Source organism: Chiloscyllium punctatum, chromosome 27, assembly GCF_047496795.1.
Source record: "Chiloscyllium punctatum isolate Juve2018m chromosome 27, sChiPun1.3, whole genome shotgun sequence".
Taxonomy (NCBI): Eukaryota; Metazoa; Chordata; class Chondrichthyes; order Orectolobiformes; family Hemiscylliidae; genus Chiloscyllium; species Chiloscyllium punctatum.
Window position 1 is genome coordinate 30,683,001 of NC_092765.1, and position 20,363 is coordinate 30,703,363.

The 20,363-nt window shown below is 41.7% G+C and overlaps 1 long non-coding RNA gene across 1 annotated transcript in view; it reads right to left on the reverse strand.

The window, feature by feature from the left end:
• Positions 1–2,728: 2,728 nt before the first annotated feature.
• The window catches only part of LOC140453293 (uncharacterized), a 40,469-nt gene continuing 22,834 nt past the window's right edge, over positions 2,729–20,363 (reverse strand). The window contains exons 3-4 of the long non-coding RNA XR_011952338.1: positions 18,897–18,986; positions 2,729–2,854 (exon numbers count right to left, since the gene is read on the reverse strand). This is a non-coding gene — a long non-coding RNA (uncharacterized lncRNA). The remainder of the gene's footprint in view (positions 2,855–18,896; positions 18,987–20,363) is intronic.

A 20,363-nucleotide genomic window follows, 5' to 3' on the forward strand; every position in this document is an offset into this window, starting at 1 on the left:
GTGAAATCGATGTTGAAGCTGTGTAGTTGGAGCGTACCAAGGCAGAAGATGAGGTGTTCTTCCTCCAGGTGTCAGGTGGCCCAGGACTTCCATGTCTTTGGCAGAATGGGAGGGAGAGTTAAAATGGGGGCTAAGAGTGTGGTGCTGGAAAAGCACAGCAGGTCAGGCAGCATCCAACGAACAGGAGACTCTATGTTTCGGCATAATCCCATCATCAGGAATCAGTTGAAGTGGTCAGCCACAGGGTAGCGGGGTTGTTTGGTGTGTGTTCCCCAGAGATTTTCCCTGAAACATTCTGCAAGTTGCCGTCCTGTCTCCCCAATGTAGAGGAGACCACATCCAGAGCAACAGACACAGTGAATGAAATGTTTGGATGTGCAGGAAAATCTCTTCCAGATGTGAAAAGATCGTTTGGGGCCTTGGATGGAGGTGAGGGGGGAGTCCAGCGATGTTTCTTCAGAACTGATAGTAGCAAGAGAAAGTAACATATATGCTGAAGATGTGGTGTGGAGTAATGATTAACAATTAGCCAGAGGTAGAGCCCAGAGAGAGAGAATGACAAAGGGATGGATGATAGTCTGCCGGGGAGAAAAGAAAACTGACAATAGGGACCATACAAAGGTGAAAATGGGTTGGCTGTGCTGAAAGTAGCCGATCTCATGAAAGGGCCTGAGGTGTGGGAGTCGATAAAGGACACAAGAAGCTGTTCAGGTTCTAAAATTGTTGAACTTGATATTGAATCCTGAAGGCTGCAGGATCCCCAAGTGAAAAGTGAGGTGTTATTCTTCCAATTTGTGCTGAGCTTCACTGGAGTTCTGTAGCAAGCCTGAGACAGAGATCTTGGCCAGGAACACAGTGGTGTGTTAAAGTGGCAGGCAATTGGAAGCTCGTGGTTGTTTTTGCATGCAGAACATAGGTGTTCCGCATAGCAGTCATGCAGTCAGCATGTGGTCTCCACTGCAATGGGGAGACAAAATTGTGAGCAACGAATAAAGTCAACTAGATTGACTAAAGCACAGGTACATTGCTTCTTCACCTGGAAGGTGTGTCTGGGCTCTTGGAAGCGAGACAAGGGAGAATGTAAATGGGCAGGTATTGCATCTTCAGCGATTTCAGGGAAGGTGTTGGGAATGATGGAGGAGTGGAGTAGAGTGTCCTAGAGTGAGCAATCTCTGTGAAATGCTGACAAACAAGGGGAGGGAAATACGTGGTGGTGGCATCCCACTGGATGTGGCAGAAATGGCGGCTTGTGGTCATTTGGCTGTGGATGCTGGTGGGGTGGAAAGTGAAGTAATATGTTTGTTCAAAATGAATGGAGGACTTTCACGGGATTCCAAGCTACATGTAGCTTTTATGATGTGGAGGAAACAGTTTTTAGTTTGTTTACTTTTAATGTTTTTGCTTGCAAAGCCTATTTTAGTTTTTTTAAAGGGGTTGCTTTAGAATTTTTTTTTGTTGCATTTCAGCCCCATGCAGATAGAGGGATCCAGGAGGTAGTGCTGAAGGAGCCTCAACCCTTGAGCTTGTCTAACAGGTTTGAGAGACTTGCTCCCTGTGTGGATGAGAACAGGGGCTGTAGGGACAATGTGCAAACTGACCATAGCACTGTGGTACAGGGACCCATTCAGGAGTGGGGAAAAAAAAAGAAATGTAGTTGTAATCAGGAATAGAATAGTCAGGGAAATAGACACTGTCTTTTGTGGCCAGCATAGAGAATCCCAAAGGGTACACCTGGTGCCCAGATTTAGGATATCTCATCTGGGCTGCAGAGGAGCATGGAGTGGGAGGAGTTGTGTCTATATGATATAGATGGAAAGAGGTTCTGCTGAGGAAATATGAGCATCTTGGGATCAAATTATAAAAAGCAGAACTAAAAAGGTAATAATTTCTTGGTTACAACCTGAGCCATGAGCTAATTGGGACAGGGTCAACAAGATTAGAAAGATAACCATGTGGCTTAACGATGGGTGTGGGAGAAAATGGGTTTGAATTCATGGGACATTGGTGCCAGGACTGGGGACAGAGGGAGTTGTTCTGATGGGATGGGCTCCACTTGAAACATACTAGGACCAAAGTCCTGGCAAATTGTATAACTAGAGCTGTAGATAGGGCTTTAAACTAAATAGTGGGTTCATTTGCATGGAAAGTTATTGAAAATGTTAATGGGGTTGGGGGTGGAAGAAGGCTCAGCAGATGTTATCAAAGTTTCCAAAACAAGAAATAGAGCCAAGTATGGAAAGGGTCAGGAATTTAACTTTAGGCATTGTAGGTAAGGGGGAAACTTTGAGAAGGTGGCAGTCAATGCAGGACTGAGGGTGTTGTACTTAAATACATGCAGTATACAGAACAAGGTAAATGAGCTTGTAGTGCAAAATGCAATTGGCAGGTATGATGTATGTATCACAGAGGATCACGGCTGGGAACTAAATATTCAAGATTACATGTCCTATTGAAAGAATAGACAGATTGGCAGAGGGGATCTTGTAATAAGAAATGAAATTAATTCAATATCAAGAAATGATGTAGAGTTGGAAGTTGTACATGCGGTTACCAGAAAGGAAAAAGGCCCTGTGGGAAGTTATGTAAAGGTCTCCTCACAGCAGCCAGGATGTGGGGAAGAAAATATTTTAGGAGATATAAAAGTCTGTGCAGAGAAGAGTGGGCAGACATTGTACACCAATAACATCAGGCACCAGGCTATGGAGGGCATTATAGCACCCACCTAACTGCACCTCTGCTGTGGTCATGTCCATATTTGGTTGTCTGCGGAGAGGGAGCACGAAGAGTTCACCAGTATGATACAGGTCCTTACAATCAGTGGACTGACCTTGCAGGGGCTGAGGTGTTACATCACCTGAAAAACAATACTTTGATTTAATTTTATCAAAATAAGTTGACTTTGTTTTGTTATAATGCCCCACCACTGGCTGTCTAAACCTTTATTGCTAATTTTATGGAATAGAGAAAAGGATTCTCCCAGAGATGACATCTTAATTTAATTTTGATAAGTTTCTGTTCACTTAAAATTGTGAATCCTTTGATTTTATTTTTGTTTTAGAACATAAAACAGTATAATACGATACAGTTTCTTTGGCCCTTGATGTTGTGCTGACCTTTTATCCTACTCTAAGATCAAACAAACCTACATACCCTATATTTCACTATCATCCATATGCCTATTCGAGTCACTTAAATGTCCCTAATGTATCTGATTATCACCACTGCTGGCAGTGTATTCCAGAAACCCATCACTCTGTGTAAAGAACTGACCTCTGACATCTCTCCTAAACTTTCCTCCAATCACCTGAAAGTTATGCCCCCTCATGGTAACCATTTCTGCCCTGGGAAAAAGTCTCTGACTATTCATTCCAACAATGCCTCTGATTATCTTGTACACCTCTACCAAGTTGCCTCTCATCCTTCTTCACTTCAATGAGAAAAGCCCGAGCTCCCTGAACTTTTCTTCATAAGGTGGCTCCACAAATATCCCCATCCTCAATGATGGAAGAGCCCAGCATATCAGTGCAAAAGATAAGGCTGATGCATTCGCAACAACCTTCAGTCAGAAACAGCGGGCTCCTCCAGTGGTCCCCAGCATTACAGATACCAGTCTCCATGTGATATCAAGAAATGGCTGGAGACACTGGACACTGCAAAGGCAATGGTCCCTGATCACATCCCAGCAATTGTACTGAAGATGTGTGCTGCAGAACTTGCCGCTCCCAAAACTCTTCCAGTATGGTTACAACACTGGCATCTACCTGACAATGTGGAAGATTGCCCAGGTATGTTCTGTACACAAAAAGCAGGAAAAATCCAACCCAGCCATTTACCACCCAATCTGTCTACTCTTGATCATCAGTAAAGTGATAGAAGGGGTCATCAACAGTGCTATGAAACAGCATCTGCTCAGTGACGCCAGTTTGGGTTCCGCCAGGGTCACTCAGCTCCTGATCTCATTACAGCCTTGGTTCAAACATGGACAAAAGAGCTGAATTCCAGAGGTGAGGTGAGAGTGACAGCCCTTGACATCAGGCCGCCTTTGACCAGGTATGGCGTCAAGGAGCCCTGGCAAAACTGGAATCAGTGAATGTCAGGGGCAAACACTCCACTGGTTGGAGTCATACATGGCACAAAGGAAGATGGTTGTGGTTGTGGAGGGTCGGTCATCTCAGCAATCTTCAGTTGATTCATCAATGACCTTCACTCTGTCATTAGGTCAGAAGTGGGGATGTTTGCTGATGATTATACAGTGTTCAGCACCATTCATGACTCCTCAGATACTGAAGAAGTCTGTGCTCAAATGCAACAAGATCTGGACAATATCCAGGCTTGGGCTAACAAGCGGCAAGTAACATTCACGCCACACAAATGCCAGACAATGACCATCACCAATAAGAGATTCTCTAACCACTGCCCCTTGACATTCAACGGTACTACCATTACTGAATCCCCCCCACTGTCAATATCTTTGGGATTACTATTGACCAGAAACTGAACTGGACTCACCACATAAACACAGTGGCTACAAGAGCAGGTCCGACATTAGGGATAGTGGGGTGGGTAACTCACCTCCTGACACCACAAAGTCTATCCACAAGTCAGGTGTGTGATGGAATACTCCCCACTTGCCTGGATGGGTGTAGCTCTAACAACACTCAAGAAGCTTGACACTATCCAGGACAAAATAACCCACTTGATTGGCACCACATCTGCAAACATTCAATCTCTCCACCATAGGTGCTCAGTAGCAGCAGTCTGTACTATCTATAAAATGCACTGCAGAAATCCACCAAAGATCCTTAGACAGCACCTTCCAAACCCATGACCACTTCCACCTCAGGCAGCAGGTACTTGGGAATACCACCACCTGCAGGTTCCCCTCCAAGCCACTCACTACCCTGACTTGGAAATATACTGCCATTCCTTCACAGTCATTGAGTTAAAATCCTGGAAGTCCCTCCCTACCAGCATTGTGGGTCAACCCACACCAAGGCAACTGCAGCGATTCAAGAAGGCAGCTCACCACCACCTTCTCATGGGCAATAGGGATGGGATATCAATGCTGACCAGCCAGTGATGCCCAAAGCCCACAAATGAATTTTTTTTAAATTTAAAAAAAAATATGTACTCCAGTCCAGGCAGCATCCTGGGAAATCTCCTTTGCAACTTCTCTAAAGCTTCCACATCCTTCCTATAATGAGGCAACCAGAATTGAACACAATATTATAAGTGTAGCCTAATCAGGGCTCTATAGAGCTACAGCATAACCTTGCAGCTCTTAAACTCAATCCTCTGGCTAATAAAAGCCAACACACCACACAGCTTAACAACTCTATCAACTTGAGTGGCAACTTTGAAGGATCTATGGACATGGACCCCAAGATCCCTCCATTCCTCCACATTGCCAAAAATCCTGCCCTTAACCCTGTGTTCAAATTCAACCTTCCATTCAACCTTGTGGACAGCACGGTGGCACAGTGGTTAGCACTGCTGCCTCACAGCGCCAGAGACCTGGGTTCAATTCCCGCCTCAGGCGACTGACTGTGTGGAGTTTGCACGTTCTCCCCGTGTCTGCGTGGGTTTGCTCTGGTTTCCTCCCACAGTCCAAAAATGTGCAGGTTAGGTGAATTGGCCATGCTAAATTGCCTGCAGAGTTAGGTGAAGGGGTAAATGTAGGGGTGTGGGTGGGTTGTGCTTCGGCGGGTCGGTTTGGACTTGTTGGGCCGAAGGGCCTGTTTCCACACTGTAAGCAATATAAAAAAAGAATCTCTTCACACTTTCCCAGGTTGAATTCCATCTGCCACTTATCAGCTCAGATCTGCATTCTGTCAATATCCCATTGTAAACTACATCAGGCCTCCACACTACCCACCACTCCACCGACCTTTGTGCCATTGGCAAACTTACTAACCCACCCTTTCATTTCCTCATCCAAGTCATTTATAAAAATCACAAAGAGCCGAGGTCACAGACCAGATTGCTGCAGAACACCAGCGGTCACCAAGCTCCAGGCTCAATACTTGCCATCTACCACCATCCTCTGTCTTCTGTGGGCTAGATCCTCTCCAATAATTTGCTCACCATAGACGCAAGACTGACTGGTCTATAATTTCCAGGATTATCCCTATTCCCTTTCTTGAATAAAGAAATAACATTTGCCAACCTCCTATCATCTGGCATTACTCCACTTGATAGTGAGGATTTAAAGATCATTGCCAAACGCACAGCAATCTCTTTCCTCGCTTCCTGTAGAAACCTTGGGCATATCCTGTCTGGCCTAGGGGACTTATCTATCCTTATGTTTTTCAAAATTTTCAGCACATCCTCCTTCTTAACATCAACCTGTTTGAGCATATCAGCCTGTTTCACGCTGTCCTCACAAATGACATGGTCCCTCTCAGTAGTGAATACTGAAGCAAAGTAATTATTAAGGACCTCCTTTACCTCCACTGACTTGATGCACAAGTTCGCTCCACTATCCCTGATCAGCCCTACTCTCACTCTGGCCATCCTCTTGTTCTCAAGCAAAAGTAGAATGCCTCAAGGTTTTCCTTAATCCTACCTGCTGAAGCTTTCTCATGCCTCCTTCTAGCTCTCCTAAGACCACTCTTCAGTTCCTTCCTGGCTACCTTGTAATCTTCTACAGCCCTGTCTGATCCTTGCCTCCTCAACCTTAAGTAAGTTTCCTTCTTCCTCTTGACTGGATGTTCCACATCTTTTGTCACCCAAGGTTTCTTCACTGTTTTTCTTACAATGCCTCTCCAAGGGCTGTCTAATCTGTTGAACATTTACTTTGAAAACAAGAGCATAAAGGAGGATTGGTGGGAGCAGTACTCTACCCCAGTCATACATTGCAGTGGTTGTTACCAGAATTCATGACATGGTGATCAGTGTGGGATTGGAACAGAAGTAACTTGAGCTTAGCAATGGTGGAAAAATCCACATGACCCAACGGGGGAAAAAATACATTTCCGTAAAAAGTGGGTTTACTGCTTTACCAAAGCTCAGTCCGTCAGTCAGCAGCTAAAAGAATATAACTGGGCAGCAGTCTGCAACAGGACAAAAAACAGCACTTCAAAAGAAAACCATCGCCTCAGAGCTCATAAGAAGCACAGAAAAATCACTGTGGGCTAGGATGAGAATTGAATCCAGCCACACTGGGAGAGTGACAAAGTCTTCAGACAAGAACCACCCATGGGAGCAGTTCAGAGATCCATAAATATATTTGGAAATCCCTGTGGGTAAGGGGGACATTTTTAAAAAATAATTGTTCAGAAGACAGGCTGGGAAGGACAGTAGCTGAAATGAAGCATTTGCCCTTCAGAATGACCATTGCCAACACTGTGAACAGGCATCACGAGACAAGGCTACAGTAGAAAGAGCAGGACCAAGACATTAGCATATACTGAAGCTTCAGCATCAAAAAAAGTGCCTTTCAGTTGATAAGAGGGCAATTTAGAAAATTTGAACACAATTGTAATGAAAGCAGATGTAGGAATTTTAAGGTTTGATAAGATTGGGACATTCATAATTTTAACTGTAATTTTAGTGGGAAGATATATTAAGGAGCCACAAATGTTTACTTTAAAAATTGTGTAAGGCATATGCTTTGTATTTTAGCCTGTGAAAGGTAGGAAAACTCCATTTTGCCTGTAAAGAAGTGAGAAACCTTCATCTTGGTTCCTGAACCACTATTTGGATTAGAAAAACGGAAGTGAACACGCTCATTTAGCAGTTTAGAAATACAGTATTGCTATTTAGAAGAATTTGGAACTTTTGGCAATGCTAAAGTGTTTTACTATTTATAATGGAGTTATTAAATCTTTATTAAAAGGAAATAGTCCAGCACTTTATCATAATGTTTAAACATTTGCAGAAATTGAAAATTTTGCAATATAGCTATTACTGTACAGAGTTTAAAGAAAATTATAACAGCATTGTCTAAATGCAAGCTTGTAAGCTTTAAAGTCATTAGCACCTATCTATTGTAGATATATTCTTTTAGCTGCTGACTGACGGACTGAGCCTTGGTAAAGCAGTAAACCCACTTTTTACAGAAATGTATTTTTTCCCCCTGTTGGGTCATGTGGATTTTTCCACCATTACTAACTCAAGTTACTTATGTTCCAATCCCACACTGATCACCATGTCCTGAGATAAACTGCTTAATAGCTTTGAGATAAAAACTCTAAAGTTTGTAGCAAGTGATAAGAATAAATTACATTAAGAAGGAGCAGGATAAATAAAACAGAAGGTCAGCATTTCTGCCACCTCCCACTAGACACACATTCCCCTCCCCCCCCTTTATCTACCTTCCATGGGGACTGTTCTTTCCAGGACACCCTGGCTCACTCTCCCTTTACTCCCAACGCCCCCCCACCCCCCCCATCCCCCCCACCTCCCCAACAGCCCCAAGGCATCTTCTCCTCCAACTGCCAAAAGTGTAACACCTGACCAGTTGCCTCCTCCCTCCTTAGTATCCAAGGGCCCAAACATACCTTCCAGGTGAAACACCACTTTACCTGGATTTCACACAATCTAGTCGACTGTAATTACTGCTCACAATATGGTCTCCTCTACATTGGGGAAATGAACCATTCAACCCCTTTGCAGAGCATCTATATTCTGCCCGCAAAAAAGACCCTGAGCTTTCAGTTACCTGGCACTTTAACACACCACCCTTTCCCTGGCCAACATCTTGGACTCAGGCTTGCTGCAGTGCTCCAATGAAGCTCAGCGCAAGCTGGAAGAACAACAGCACATTTTCCACTTGGGATCTCTGTACACACTTAAATTCCTCTGCAGCCCTCTGGACTCAATGTTGAATTCAATAATTTTAGGACTCATCTGAGCCCCTACCCCACACACCAGCCCTTGTTATCACATAGTCTGCCATTACACACTACCTACTGTTAGTTACTAACCGTCTCCATTAACAGCTATTCATTCTCCTAGCCTGATGGTTATCAACTACTTTGTCTTTCCAACTGTTCTTCTCTCTCTTTGAGCTATATCCCCACCGATCATTTACTCCTTACCCCTTTCCCCCCACCCTATTTTCTGTATTTCAGCTGACATTTTCCAAGCTATCATCTATTCTAAGGAATGGTCACTGGACTTGAAAAGTTAACTCTGATTTCTCTCCACACAGGCTGCCAGACCTGCTGAGTTTTTCCAACAACTTCTGTTTTTGTTTCTGATATACAGCATCCACAGTTCTTTTAGTTTTTATTTACCAGGAGAAATAATATTGTCAACAAGATTCAATATCTGAGACAGGTCAAACAGAACACAAAATGGAATACCTTGCAGAAAACAGTTCTTAAAGTACAGAATTACTTAAAAAACTAAATGTTAAATCATACCCCGAACAAGTAAAAATATTGTATGCTGTAGCGTCCACAGCACATGATGTTATAAGTCATCAAAATATGAAAGAAGACATACTTTTTGAAGATGTTTTAATAACTTCTGATAACTAATCTAAGAATAAGAAAATCTACAAAAATAAAAGATATAACAGTGGAATTCAGCTTTCAGGGGAATCGGTGGATAATTTAATTTACTAGCTCTCCTGATTAGTGGATAAAAATATTAAAACAAAAACAGAACATATTTGAGAAACTCAGCAGGTCAGGCCGCATCTGTGAAGAGACACAGAGCCTGGTGTGAATCATCCTCAGAATCCAATCACTGCTCCTGTGCTCAGGCTGACACACCAACACACACTTTCCCACTGCTCTTCCAATCACAGCCTGTTTCCTATCCCCTACTTGCTTCTGATAGGCTCACTAGAGCTTGAGAGGAGCAGCCTGTGATTGGAGGATTAGCTCCTCAAGATTTTGTCACTTCTACTTATAAGGATAACTTCTCTTTTATTGATCCACTTGTAATTGGGTTTTCCCAGACTTCCTGGGCTCTTTTAGTGGGAAATTCACTTCTGCTCCCATCTTGGGCCCTGCTTTGGAATAATTAGCTTCAAAGGTTAAAGATAAAATAACTGAACATTGAATTTTGCAAACTGAATTTCAACTGTTCAAATAAAACCTCACATACATGAAATATTAACTCTCTCTCTCTGTCCATGGATGTTGCCAGATTTGCTGAATATTTTCAGCATTTTCTGTTTTTATTTCCAGCATGTGCAATATTGAGTGTTTGTAAGCGCATTCGAAAAATGTTTTTTTAAGATGTTTGCATGAGAAAGCTCTGCAGGTGGCGCTGTTGAGCAACAGCAACAGTTTTTCCATTCCCATAACAGAATGAAATGTGCAGAGAGTCATATGGAAACAGACCCTTTGTTCCAACTTGTCCATGCCGACCAGATATCCTAAACTAATCTAGTCCCATTTGCCAGCACTTGGCCCATATCCCTCTAAACCTTTCCTATTCATATACCCATCCTGAGGCCTTTTAAATGTTGCAATTGTACCACTTAACCACTTCTTCTGGCAGCTCATTCCATACACCGTGTGTGTGAAAAAGCTGCCCCTTAGGTCCCCTTTAAATTTTTCCTCTCTCACCCTAAACCTATGCCCTCTTGTTCTGGACTACCCCACCCCAGGGAGAAGTCCTTATCTATTTATCATATCCATGCCCCTCATGGTTTAATAAACCTCTATAAGGTTACCCCTCAGCCTCCAATGCTCCAGGGAAAATAGCCCCAGCCTATTCAACCTCTGCCAATAGCTCAAAACTTCCAAACCTGGCAACATCCTTGTGAATCTTTTCTTAACCCTTTCAAGTTTTACAACATCCTTCCGATAGGAAGGAGAATAGAATTGCATGCAATATTCCAAAACTGGCCTAAGCCACATCCTGTACAGCTGCAACATGACCTCCCAGCTCCTATACTCAATGCTGTGATCAATAAAGGAAAGCATACCAAACGCCTTCTTCACTATCCTATCTGCTTATGACTCCACTTTCAAGGAGCTATGAACCAGCACACCAAGGTTTCTTTGTTCAGCAACACTTCCCAGGACCATCCCATTAAATGTATAAGTCTTGCTCTGATTTGCCTTTCCAAAATGCAGCACCTCACATTTATCTAAAACTCCATCTGCCTCTCCTCAGCCCATTGACCCAACTGATCAAGATCCTGTTGTACTCTGAGGTAACCTTTTTCGCTACCCGCTACACTTCCAATTTTGGTGTTATCTGCAAACTTACTAACTATACCTCCTATGTTCACATCCAAATCATTTATATAAATGACGAAAAGCAGTGGACCCAGCACCGATCCTTTGTGGCACACTACTGGTCACAGGCCTCCAGTCTGAAAAGCAACCCTCAACCACCTCTGTCTTCCACCTTCAAACTTGTACTGTATCCAGATAGTTAGTTCTTCCTGTATTCCATGAGATCTAACCTTGCTAACTAGTTTCCCATAAGGAATATTGTCAAACGTCTTACCGAAGTCCATATAGATCACATTCACCACTCTGCCCTCATCAATCCTTTGTTACTTCTTCAAAAAACTCAATCAAGTTTATAAGACATGATTTCCCACGCACAAAGCCATGTTGACTATCCCTAATCAGTCCTTGCCTTTCCAAATACATATAAATCCTGTCCCTCAGGATTCCCTCCAACAACTTGCCCACCACCGACATCAGGTTTACTGGTCTATAGTTCCCTGGCTTGTCCTTACCAATCTTCTTAAACAGTGGCACCACGTTAACCAACCTCCAGTCTTCCGGCACCTCACCTGTGACTATCGATAATCCAAATACCTTAGCAAGGGGCCCAGCAATCACTTCCCTAGTTTCCCAGAATTCTAGGGTACACTTGATCAGGTCTTGGGGATTTATCCACTTTTATGCGTTTCAAGACATCCAGCACTTCCTCGTCTGTAATATGGACATTTTGAAAAATGTCTCCATCTATTTCTCCACATTCTATATCTTCCAATGTCCTTCTCCACAGTAAATACTGATGCAAAATACTTGTTTAGTATCTACCCCATCTCCTGCATTTCCACACAAAGGCCGCCTTGCTGATCTTTGAGAGGCCCTATTCTCTCCTTAATGTATTGTCCTTAATGTATTTGTAAAAACCCTTTGGATTCTCCTTAATCCTATTTGCTAAAGCTATCTCGTGTCCCCTTTTTTGCCCTCCTGATTTCCCTCTTAAGTATACTCCTACTGCCTTTATACTCGAAGGATTCTCTCAATCTATCCTGTCTATACCTGACATATGTTTCCTTCTTTATCTTAACCAAAACCTCAATTTCTGTAGTTATCCAGCATTCCACACACCAACCAGCCTTTCCTTTCACCCCAACAGGAAGATACTGTCTCTGCATTCTTGTTGTCTCATTCCTGAAGGCTTCCTATTTTCCAGCCATCCTTTCATCTTTGAACATTTGCCGTCAATCAGCTTTTGAAAGTTCTTGCCTAATACCGTCAAAATTGACCTTCCTCCGATTTAGAACTTTAACTGTTAGATCTAGTCTATCCTTTTCCATCACTATTATAAAACAATAGAATTATGGTCGCTGGCCCCAAAATGCTCCCCCACTGACACCTCAGTCACCTGCCCTGCCTTATTTCCCAAGAGTAGATCAAGCTTTGCACCTTCTCTGGTAGGTATATCCATATACTGAATCAGAAAATTTTCTTGTACACACTTAAATTCCTCTCCATCTAAACCCTTAAGACTATGACAGTTCCAGTCTATGTTTGGAAAGTTAAAATCCCCTACCATAACCACCCTATTATTCTTACAGATAACTGAAATCACGTTTCAAATGTGTTTCTCAATTTCCTGCTGACTATTGGGGGGGGTCTATAATACAATCCCAATAAGGTGATCATCCCTTTCTTAGTTCTCAATTCTACCCAAATAACTTCCCTGGGTGTATTCCCAGGAATATCCTTCCTAAGTGCAGCAGTAATGCTATCCCTTGTCAAAAAAGCCACTCCCCCTCCTCTCTAGCCAGACCTGTCCATGTTTCTGTAACTGCAACGATATCCCAGTCCCATGTTCCTAACCATGTCCTGAGTTCATCTGCCTTCCCTGTTGGGCCTTTTGCATTGAAATAAATGCAGTTTAATTTATTAGTCCTACCTTGTTCTCTACTTTGATCCTGCCTGCCCTGACCGTTTGACTCACTCCTTGTCCCAACTGTACAGTCTCAGACTGACCTCTATCCTCACTCTCTCCCTGGGTCCTACCCACCCTACCTTTACTCATTTAAATCCTCCCAAGTAGCTCTAGCAAATCTCCATGCCAGTATATTAGTACCCTTCCAATTCAGGTGCAATCTGTCCTTCCTATACAGGTCACTTCTACCCCAGAAGAGAGTCAAATGATCCAAAAACGTGAACTCTTCTCCCCTCCACCAGCTCCTCAGCCACACATTAATGTCCAATTCCTACCCTCACTAGCTCGTAGCACCAGATATTACTACCCTGAGGACCTCCTTTTTAAATTTGTGTCTAACTTTCTTTATTCACACTTCAGAATCTCATCTTTTTCCCTTCCTATGTCATTAGTTCCAATGTGTACAATGACTTCCTGTTGCTCCCTCTCCCCTCTGAGAATATTCTGCACCCTCTCTGAAACATCCTTGATCCTGGCACCAGGGAGGCTGCTACCATTCTGATTTCTCGCTGCTGGCCGCAGAAATGTCTCTCTGTGCCTCTGACTAGAGAGTCCTCATCACAATAGATACTTATTTTAAAAATAAGCTAATTTCATTAAATCACAGTGTGGAATCAGATCATTCAGCTCAGAGTCCACACCGACCTTACAAAGTGCATCCCACTCAGACCCATTCCCCTAACCCTACCCCCTGCATTTCACGTGGTCAATCCACATAACCTGCACACCTTTGGACAGTGGGGGGAAACTAGAGCACTTGGAGAAAACCCACACAGACATGGGAAGAACATACAAACACTATACGGACAGTTGCCTGAGATTGGGATCAAACCTGGTTTCCTGACTCTGTGAGGCAGCAGTACTAACTGCAGAGCCACTATGCCATCTAATTAATTGGAATTCAATTTCATTTTCAAGCATTGATGCACGGAAGTCTTGAGTACCAACCACTGACAACTTGTGGTTGGTACAGTTCATTGGCCCAAATTGTCCTCCCTAGGTATTTTAATCAATCTTCCATAAACCTCTTCAGAGATGGTATCATACACATCCCTGGACTCTATGGGCAATTCACTATGGCCAATCCTCCTAAGCTGTGCATCTTTGAACTGTGTTAGGAAACCAGAGTACCCAGAGGAAATCTACACAAATACAGGGAAGTGCAAAACCTGACACTGACAGACGCCTGAGGCTGGAATCAAACCTGGGTACCTGGCGTTGTGAGGAAGTGCTAACCACTAATCCATCACGCTTTAAAGTGAGTAGCAGGACATTTAGGGAGGGATGTGAGGAAATATCTTTTCACCCAGAATACAGTGGGAACCTGGAACTCACTCCTTAGAAGGGTGAGGGTGGTGGTGAAGCAGAAACCCTCATAACATTTAATTATTTAGATGTGTACTTTTGATACCAAGGATATAAGGCTTTGGGCAAAGTTCTGGGAAATGGAATTAGAATAGTTAGCTGCTTATTTTTGACTGGTGCAGACTTGATGGGCTGTTTTGTGTGCTGTTTACCTTTAAGACTCTATGACCTCTGGAGCAGGTGGGACTTGAATTTCCTGGCTGAAAGGACACAAGCATTGTACCATATGAGCCTTCATTTTTCCTTTAAATCTCGGATCTTGTTTAATTATCAGTGGTGGAGAATAGATCACTAGTGCCTCTTAACAAGAAGGGGTCTTTGACTTGCAAAACAATGTGTAGATTCTTCCATGATAGCAATAGTTACAATTAACATTAACCAGTTAGACCCAATTTCAAAATCATTAGGTAGGCAAAGATGACACATCTGTCTCCGTAGGGACCTCATGCCTCTTGCTTTATTTTGTGATTATGTGATCTCATCAGTAAGCCTGTGACCTTTTATACTGCACTATTCTCAGATATATCTGGTGGAGTTTTCACCTCCCTGGTATGACGTGAGCAATGGCAAGAAAAGTGGGAAAATGCAGACAAAAGTTTTCATAACACAGAGGAAAATCTTCTGTGATTTTCTCTTCAAATCTTAAATGATATTTCAGAATCTCACCATTGAACAGCAACTACCTTATTTCCATCTTATTAAAACCCCAACTTGCCATATTTTTGTGCTTCTTCCAATTCTCCTCTCATTCCCCCTTGAAACTAGATGGTAAAAATTCTGAAATGTAAATCAAAGCAGGTACCAGATGGTAGCAGCTCACTCAATACTTGCCGCAACATCATCTAAATGTCTCTTCACAGCAGTGTCCCTACATTCTCCATGACCACCATCTTCCTTGATTGTTTGTTCATGCAAGTTGATATCAGTAAACCCCCAGCCTCGCTGTGTCAGCTTGCCTGTTCTCAGAACAATTCACAGATCAGTTCGGGCCCTCAATAGTTTATCTTGGGACATTATTATTTGCAAGCTTCAGCCAGGTAACTGTATAAGCAGAGACACACAGCTCATTTCATGCATCTGCACAGGATTAACCTTATGGCTGTTGGCTTGCTTCCTTGGCTGTCACTCACTTTGGACCTACTTTGAAGGTTGCCAGCCTATGTGTACTTCACTCTGATTTCACAGCAAGATGTAATGGCTGCCAGTCTCCATGTGGCTTGTGTTGCTTTCTTAGTGCTCAGGCCTTTTGCTGCTTAGTTACAGCCTGTCATTGAATTCATTTTTAGGGCAGATGGAGAGGCAGGCAGCTCTGTCACGGTGGGGAACACTGACCGATCAAGGGAGTTGGCATTCTCCTGTACGACACCCATGTTAGGTCATCATTATTCCTGTGCCGTGAATAGTACCAGTAGTTTATGGAGCAAATGCACTGAATGCATTTCAAACAAACAGTGACATGAAGTCAAGAGATAGAAGTGCTTACTGGGATGAAAGAGGACTGCCATCAATCAGGGGGTACTGCCATAAGAATCCCAGGGGCTTGTCTGATTACACTATAGGAGGTAGGCCACAGTCAATCATACACACAGAGTCTGGGGATCAGTATCTTTGCGGTCTTGTAGATCAAGTGCAACTAGTCTGGGACCACGCAGGTGTTGGTCAGAGAGCTGTGGAGACATTAGTCCAGGACGCAGGTCAGTTTGAGTCCCCAAGGATGGGAGTGTGTTGGGGGGGGCGTTGGGGGTGGTGGTCGCGGGGGTGGTGTTGCAGTTAGTCCTGGAGGTTTGATGATAATAATTAGGAACTTATCGGGGGGAAATCCATGGGAAAGAAAGTAACTCAATCTGGGGTAGACCCCATTATACTAGGTCGCTGCGGGAAATGAATTTCACCTGATGAAGGAGCAACAATTAAAAAGCTTTGGATTTCAAATAAACTGTTGGACTTTCACATTTATCTCAGTATTGGTGTTGCTGACTTCCAATAGTACATTGTGTAACATAAAGGCAACCACCTCAATTAATACTGACCACATGATCACACTCAAGGTATTTTCCTCTTATGTTAGAGTGTTAGTATAATGAGGACAGCGAGTAGTATGAAAAAGTTTGTTTAGTTTTGCAACTCATCTTTTTAAGGTTTCTCTGTTATTAATTGCTCTGACCAATTTTATTGCACTGGGCAATGCCTTAGCATTGACCACATGTCTTTCGTTTTTCTTTCTTATTGCTTATCAGTGCAAGAAGGTGGAATTGTGGTAGAAGATCATCCAACAATTGTATCAAATGGCACAGCAGCTTTGAAAGGTCAAATAACCACTTTCTGATATATCTTTTTTTTTGTTCCACGATGAATCAGAATTATGCGCATTTCCAGTGGCCATTCACTAAATTACATTTAACAACTTTAACAAGTGCAGATGCCAAAACAAGATAGCTAATTCCAGTGTGTACTGATCGATGACTTTAGATTAATAGAATGTTATCCCCAGGTTTTTCTCTTAATGAATCTTCTCAAACACAAACAATCCATTTAAGTTGTGAATTGTTGCTATATAACAATGATTATGTCACTTGTTATCACTTATTATGAACTGCGTTTGACATATTTTGTAATGCTATAAGTGAAGTTGCCAAAACAGTATTTATCTTCCATCTGACTAGTTTCTATTTTGTTCATATCCTCTCAAGTGATGCCCATTGGTTCAAAACATCTGACTCCCTTTACAATATTTTTTAGTCTTTGTCTGTCTCACTATTTAAGCATTCTATAAATTATTCTGTATAAGCTTGGCATATTAACATTTTTTGTCTCTTTTCCCCCTTGATTCAAATATATTTGTCACTTTAGTTACCTACAATTATCTTTACAATTAAATTGTTTTGAGAGAACCCTTACTATATAATTCCCTTGCTTACACTGATTATTAACTCTTCTATAGGATCGCTTCTAGTCTCTCATTTTGAAAGTTACCATTTGTTTTCACACCCTACTATCACTTTTGGCTTAATTATTTTCCTATCAATCACTCCTCAACAGTATTACACTTGCTTATTTAAAGCTCATGAAATAGCATACGTGGAAAACGTTTGTGCTTCAATACTCTTACAATTTCATTAAATGCCAATTGCTCACCTCAGTTTTCTTACTTTCAAATATTTCCTATTTTCTTAGAGTAATAAAATTCTGCCTTCTGATTTTCCAAAGGGCAGGGAGAATCATTGCTATCGTTTTAACTACAGCTTTACTAATATCTCCATTTTAACTAACCCAGTTATTTTTGTTCCATCTTTATCCTAATAAAATTTACAGCATGTCTTTGATAGGATTGCAGAACTGCCTATCTGTGCTGCGAACTGATCATTACATAAAGCCCACTCATGTGGCCTTGAAATGGTTTGCAGAGTGCATTGACAGCTCATTTCTGCTCCGCCTATAGCTTATGAAAATTAGAACTTTCTAATGTTCCAAGCTTCCAAGTAATCTCGTGACTAGTTACTGAATTTCTGATTTCATTTAATACATTTATTAAATTAAATAGTATTTTGTTTTCTACATATAAAGCAGAAGGATTTTTAGTTTGGTTGTTTCTTCTTTGGAGCAGGAATTGCTATTGTCTCTTCATTTGTTGCTATCCCATTTCCTCGTTGTTTCTTTGCTTCTTTTCTTCTTAACTGATACATTTCCTTGATCTATCTTTCTTTCCCTGATTTTAATATTATTGTATGTGCGTCCAATTGCTTTCATACTGTTGTTCAAATTCTGAATCCATTATAATGGTGGTTTGTCTGTGTACTTTAACTGGTATTTCACACATTGTTGGCACAACAGTGGTGTAGGCTCTGTTCATATTCCAGAGTTGCTTAGGCTTTCAGGATATTTCAACAACTAATAAGCTTCTTACCTATCATTATAGGTATGGCCTGCAGTTAGTGCTCGAAGGGGCAGTACTGTGCAATGATTATTGATGAAGTGGAAATTCTGCCAAAGAAACATCCCATCTGTCCAAAGATGTGCAGGCTAGATGGATTAGCCATGGGAAATGCAGAGTTATGGGGATAGAGTAGTGGCTGGGTCTGGGTACGATGCTCTTAGGAGGGTCGATGTGGACTAAATGGCCTGTTTCTGTTGACCTTGTCAGTAATCACATGACACCAGGTTATAATTCAACAGGTTTATTTGATTTTCAGGTTAATTTCAGCCCCTCTTTCTTACATTTTCCTGATTGCAAATTGGAGTTGATTTCTCCATTTGGTCTTGATCAGTGCCATGTGATCGGGAGTCCCATTTGCTGGCAGCTATTTTAATAAACAGTGATAGCAGACAAGATAACTTAAAATCTTCATTCAATTAACTTTTTTTTAAAATCAGGCATGAGTTAGTGTGTAGTGTAAAGAAACAGGATAATAGTACAAGCTTACCTGCTGTGTTTTTATTTCTGTTCTTGGTTTGAAAAATGTGCTTAGTCTGAGACTATGAATCCCATACCTTTTTTTTCTGGCTGCTAGGTTCTGAAATAGAATGCGTTTGGGCAGAGTTAATGAAGTATTTAATAGGTGAAGATCCTTAGCATATAACTATTCATAATTCAGTACTTACTGGCCTAAATTTGTCATGGTACTCAAGGCCATAATGATGAATAGAGAGAAAAATTAAAAACAAGTCCCACTGATAAACTAGATTTTCTTTCACTGAGGTTAGTATTAAGTTAAAGATATCGTGACTGAATGCACAGCAGGTTCTTCAATGTCTCCAGATGTATCTTCACTTGGTCTGCAACTGGATGACTGTATTCCATTCATTAGTTTTGATAAATAGTTCACTTTAAAATAAAGAAAAGCAATGCTATGATAAAGAAACTGAACTTAGGTTAAAGCCAAAAGTGTCTGACAGTGACTTAAGGCCAGGATCTTCTGTCCTTCCATTCAAAGCATTGTCAGACTAATTCTCCAGTGACAAAAATAGCCATGATATTTATATCTAACTAATTTTTAATATTTTGTTGAATGCAGAGATGGATTTTAATTTCAAAGACATACAGACATACTTAATACACCACTGTGCATGTCCTTGATCATGCCTTTATTTATACCTATTTAGATAAATATATGTTCAGTCACATTAACTGCCTCTCAGCTGCTCTCTACTAAGACATGGTAAAGATGGAGAAATTGCCTGAGGACAGCGATAACCTTATTCTGCTGGAAAACCCGAAAGAAGCAGCAAGTATGCTGCAATCATCTAGTTCTCACTCAGAGTTGATTTTATGTGATAATAGTAAATACATTTAAAATTATATTTATTGAGAAGGAACTTTTTTTTGTTTTTTAAAAATTTTTTTATCTTCTTATCCAATTTTCTCATCATTAGTGTTTTTTTTTTACTTCTGTTTTTCCTTAATTCCACTTTTCTATTTTAAGTTAGATTATTTGGCTGCATCAAAGTTAAAAGCAAAATCTAACACCGTGGATTTTGATAAAACCAAAAGAACTGGGGATGCTGTAAATCAGAAATAAAAGCAGAAATCGCTGGAAAAGCTCAGCAGGTCTGGCAGCATATGTAGAGAGAAAACTTTAAACAGGCATCTCAGAGACCCAGCAGAGAAGGAAACGACATAGAACATAGAACAATACAGCACAGAACAGGCCCTTCGGCCCACAATGTTGTGCTGAACTTCTATCCTAGATTAAGCACCCATCCATGTACCTATCCAAATGCTGCTTAAAGGTCGCCAATGATTCTGACTCTACCACTCCCACGGGCAGCGCATTCCATGCCCCCACCACTCTCTGGGTAAAGAACCCACCCCTAACATCTCCCCTATACCTTCCACCCTTCACCTTAAATTTATGTCCCCCTGTAACACTCTGTTGTACCCGGGGAAAAAG